Here is a 5,590-nt window from a genome sequence, read left to right as displayed (position 1 = left end):
GTTAAAATTATATTAAATTCTATGCACTCAAGTACTGCAACATATTCCTCTCTGTTATGGAGAGCCGGGAGAAAGCTATGAGAATTGAATTGCTATGATATGCATGTAATGTGACAAATTGTCATTAAAACACACATATTGTACATCACTATCACATTGCCTACATAAATGGGCTTACCCAAGCAAGCCCATCAACTTATTACAGCTTGGGTGGAGGCACTTGAGATAATCTACTTTCCACATTGCTCTTTTGCCCACACTGTAGGTTTACCTGTTTATTATAGGGTAAGATGGTGATGGTTACCACTTTAGAACAGGGACACTTAATATCCAGTGGCATAACTACCGTGTGTGCAGGGGATCTGGGCTGATTCCAGGTCCTGCTGCTTTCCCTGCACCCAGTCATGAAGTGCCTCTAAGGTCCACCACTACCCCTTCAACCCCAACCACATGAAGAACACTGCCACTGATAGCATGTCCACAAGCTGAAGCCACAGTGGATGTGGCAGTAGGGGGATATACCTTGCAGGCTCTGGGTCCTGGCAACAGAGCAGCAGTGCCATGATTCACCGGTATTTAAGGGGCAAAGCCTAATGTTGTGAAGTGACTGCCTGCATAAGAGACCTCTGCTGTAGTCAGGTAATGTATCTCCTGCTCGCTCCCCCTCCGTCTCTCTACATATTTCCTCTCTCTCCCTGACACTGTCTCTCTCTATCTCTCCCTGACACTGTATTTTTCTCTTACCCTGACACTTCCTCTCTTGCTGCACACTCTCTCTCTGTGACACTGTATCTCTCTATATATCTCCCTGACATTGTCTCTTTCTTCCTGACACTTCCTTTCTTGCTACCCTCTCTATCCTTGACAATGTCTCTCTCTCCCCTACATTGTATCTCTCTCTTCCTCCCAGACACTGTCTCTGCCTGACACTGTCTCTCTCTCTCACACATTCTCTTGCTGACCCTCTTTCTTTGACACATTCTCTCTGACACTGTCTTTCCCTCTCTCTCTCTCTCTCTCTCTCTCTCTCTCCCTGACACTATCTCTCTATATGACACTCTCTGTCCCCCTCTATCTCCCTAACATTGTCCTTCCCTCCCTTTTCTCTCCTGAAATTTTCTCGCTCTCTATGAATTTTTCTCTCTCTCTGACACTGTCTCTCTCTCCCTCTCCCTGCCTAACATTGTCTCTCCCTTCCTTCTCTCCTTGATGCTGCATCACTCTCTGTCTCTTTTCCTGACACTCCCTCTGTCTCTCTCTCTCTCTCTCTGACACTGTCTCTTTCCATTTATCTCTTTTTCTCTCCCTGATGCTGTCTCTGTCCCTGGCACTGTGTCTCTATCTCTCCCTTTCTCTCTCCCAGAAACAGTTTCTCCCTTTCGTTCACCCCCTGACACTGTCTCACTCCCCCTGACATTGCCTCTTTCTCTCTCTTCCTTACACTGTCTCTCTCTTTCTGACACTTTCTGTCTGCAACTCTCTCTCTTTCCCTGACACTGTCTCCACTGTCTCTCTTTCCCTGTAACTATCACTCTCTTCCTGACACTGTTTCTCTCTCCATCTCTCACCCTGACCTTGTCTCCCTCTCCCCTTAATGCTGTATCTCTCTAACCCTCTCTCTGACACAGTGTCTCTCCCTTACACTGTTTTTCTCCCTCCTCTCTCTCACTAACACTGTGTTTCTCCCTGACAATGTCGCTCAATCCCTCTCTCTCCCTGACACTGTATCTCTCTCCCTGATATACTATCTCTCCCTGACATTGTGTGTGTGTGTGTGTGTGTGTGTGTGTGTCTCTCTCTCTCACTATCTCTCACTTTCCCTTACACTGTCTCTCTCTTCCTGAAACTGTCTGTACATCTCTGACACTGTGCTCTCCCTGGCACTCTCTCTCTCTAGTTGACACTGTCCCTGATTGACAATGCCTGTCTCCTCCTCTCTCTCGCTCTCTGACACTGTCACTCTCTCTCTCTCCCTGACTCTGTCTCTCTCTCTCACTGCCTCCCTGATACTGTCTTCCTCTCCCCGTGATGCTGAATTTGCCCTCTCTCTCTGACACTGTCTTTCTCTCCGTCTCTCCTTTACACTGTCTCTATCTATCCCTCTCACTGACACCGGCTCTCTCTTTTTCGCTGTCTCCCTTACACTGTCTTCCTCTCACCTTGATGCTGTATTTCTCCTTCTCTCTCTCCCTGACACTGGGGGTAATTCAGATCTGATTGCTGCTGTGCATTTTCGCTCAGCGGGTGATCAGATCCGAACTGCGCATGTGTATGCACCTCAATGCACAGGTGCATCATACGGCTGAAGTGGGCATCAATGGTCAGCGACGGGATGGTGCGAATGATCCATTTGCATAGGCATCCGTAAGGAATATCTGGAAAAACGCAGGCAGGCTCAATCGTTTTCAGGAAGGGTGTCTGGTGTCAGCTCCGGCCCCGATCAGCAGGATTCAATTGCCCTGGAAGAGTAAGTCCTAGGCTGCGCAGAGACTGCACAACATCAGTTTGGCTGCAGCTCTGCGATCACACACTTGCACAGTGAAAATACACCCCCCCCCGTAGGCGGCAACTATCTGATAGCAGGGATGCAAAAAATGCAGGCCAGCGATCAGATCTGAATTAGGCCGTCTGTCTCTACCTATCTCCCTTACACTGTCTCTATCTTTCCCTCTCTCCCTCTTTATGACACTGGCTCTCTCCCTGACACTGTATCTCTCTCTCCCATTGTACCCCTTACACTGTCTATCTCTCTCTGTCACTATCTCTCTTTCCATCCGTCTCTCCTTGACACTGTCTCTGTCTCCCTGAGACTGTCTCTCTCTCTCCCTGACACTCTTTCTCTCTTCCTAACACACACTCTCTCTCTCTGACACTCTCTCTCTCATTCTCTCCCTGTCTGTCACTGACACTCTCAATCTCTCTTGCTCCCCTTTTTCTCTCTCTCCCTTCCTCCCTAACACCTTTCTGTCTCTCTGACACCCTTTCACACTGATGCCCTCTCTCTCACCCCTCTCATCCCTTTTCTCTAATTCCCTGAATTTCCATGAAACCCTCTCTCTCCCTGTCCCCCTCTCTCTCCCTCTCTTGTTCCTCTCTCTGTTCCCATGGCAACCTCTTTGTCTCTCACTCCACTCTCTATCGCTCTCTCTCTTCTGCTTTCCTAAGGGACATTTTAGTGACAAGGGGGCAGAGGGGGAAGGGGGACTTTTAAGATTTTGCTGTGGGGCAAAGTTCTGGTTAAGCTCCTGCCAAAATCTCTACTACCACCAGCTCTCCACAGCACCCCTTCTGCAATCAGCAAAACCATTCAACAGCCATGATTTATTAATGTTGTTGTCTACATTTTTAACAACACTTTCACGGTCATACATAATAAGTACAAAACCCTCATGCTTCATTAAAACTGATTTATTGCTCTTTAAGATATATCAATTCCAATAGAATACAGCAAAAGAACATGATTATTCTATAATTATAACAACTTATAAAGCATTAATGTATACTGCAAACAGTGAGAAAGTCTCTGTGGGGGTAGATCATTGTCAATAAACTGTAGATTCCAATGGAACTTATTAGAGATTATCCACATAGCTCTGCATATAATGTTCAATGGGCCTGATTTTGAGTAATTAGAAGAAACACATGCAGCAGCAATCACCTGACTGCAAGTTTATGCAAATACCACTACAGAGTCCTTCCCTTGTGTACATTTGTTTGGCCAAATTTGCAATGACTGAGATGCCCAATTTTAGTGCCTATTATAAGGCAGGTGCAGTATCTATATGTAATGAGCGCTTAGAAAAGTTATGTGGCACCTGTAAAAAAGTTTTTTTATTAGCATATGTTTACAGCTCTTTTTAGGAGCTTTGTTGCGGTATGGCACAGTCCATGAGAGATCTAACTATCCCTACCTCACTCCCAGTCCACGGGATTCCTCAGCCTGATGGTAAAAGTCGCTGTCCGTGGCTTAGATGTTCTTCTCCTCCACCGCTGCGTCCAGCGGAGAGGCGGAGTGTGGCGGGGTTTAGCGGGTGACGTCACTCGGCGGCGTCCGATCTCTCCGGCGGCAGAATGTCCTTGTAATACCGCTATCCACCAACGCGTTTCGTGCTGTACCTAGCACTTCTTCAAGGTTGGATATGTGATTAAAAGGCTGAACAGTGGTGGAATCAGCATTGCAGTGACGGCCAGCCAGACTTGTGTTGTAGTGATATCTCCACCTTTTAATCACATATCCAACCTTGAAGAAGTGCTAGGTACAGCACGAAACGCGTTGGTGGATAGCGGTATTACAAGGACATTCTGCCGCCGGAGAGATCGGACGCCGCCGAGTGACGTCACCCGCTAAACCCCGCCACACTCCGCCTCTCCGCTGGACGCAGCGGTGGAGGAGAAGAACATCTAAGCCACGGACAGCGACTTTTACCATCAGGCTGAGGAATCCCGTGGACTGGGAGTGAGGTAGGGATAGTTAGATCTCTCATGGACTGTGCCATACCGCAACAAAGCTCCTAAAAAGAGCTGTAAACATATGCTAATAAAAAAACTTTTTTACAGGTGCCACATAACTTTTCTAAGCGCTCATTACTGTTTATCAATTTCCATTATTTTATTTGAGCAGCTTTAGTAACACAAAGCGCATGAAACATTATATTTACAGTATCTATATGTGTCAATGTCCTTCTATGCCTGCAGCTGTGCGCCCGTGCTATGGCAGGTTCAGTAACTGTGTGTGACAATGGCCTCCTATGCCTGCAGCTGTGCGTGTGTGCTATGGCAGGTGCAGTTTCTCTATGTGACAATGGCCTCATATGCCTGCAGCTGTGCATCTGTGCTATGGCAAGTGCAGTTTCTCTATGTGACAATGGCCTCCTATGCCTGCAGCTGTGTGCCTGTGCTATGGCAGGTGCAGTTTCTCTATGTGACAATGTCCTCCTATGCCTGCAGCTGTGCGCCCATGCTATGGCAGGTGCAGTTTCTCTATGTGACAATGTCCTCCCATGCCTGCAGCTGTGCGCCTGTGCTATGGCAGGTGCAGTTTCTCTATGTGACAATGGCCTCCTATGCCTGCAGCTGTGCATCTGTGCTATGGCAGGTGCAGTTTCTCTATTTGACAATATCCTCATATGCCTGCATCTGTGCTATGGCAGCTACAGTTTCTCTATGTGACAATGGCCTCCTATGTCTTCAGCTGTGCATCTGTGTATGCAGCTGCTCTCACCAACATGCCTGTAACATGTATTTCCAGCCACCTCCCAGTCACTGCCTAGGAATGATCATCTCTTTTCCAACACATTTCTGATACCATCTGTCATGGTGTCAGCAGTATGCACAGTAGTGGATTTCAGAATATTTTGTGCATGCGCAGTTGCAAAAAGTGCTCAATTACGTGAGTGTTGACATTGCATGAGAATTGCATGCAACTCAGAGTTAGGCCCAACATGTTCTCACATCATGGCATCACTAACTGTGAAACATTTTGGAAATAATACAGATATCAGAAGTTACCAATAAGTTTTCTTTCATACTTACACATATATTTTAGTCATCTCTAAATGCTACAGATTAGAAAGGGGTGGAGGTGGGGGAG

The sequence above is a fragment of the Pseudophryne corroboree genome, chromosome 1 (genome assembly GCF_028390025.1).
Source record: "Pseudophryne corroboree isolate aPseCor3 chromosome 1, aPseCor3.hap2, whole genome shotgun sequence".
Taxonomy (NCBI): Eukaryota; Metazoa; Chordata; class Amphibia; order Anura; family Myobatrachidae; genus Pseudophryne; species Pseudophryne corroboree.
This window is presented reverse-complemented; position numbering follows the sequence as displayed.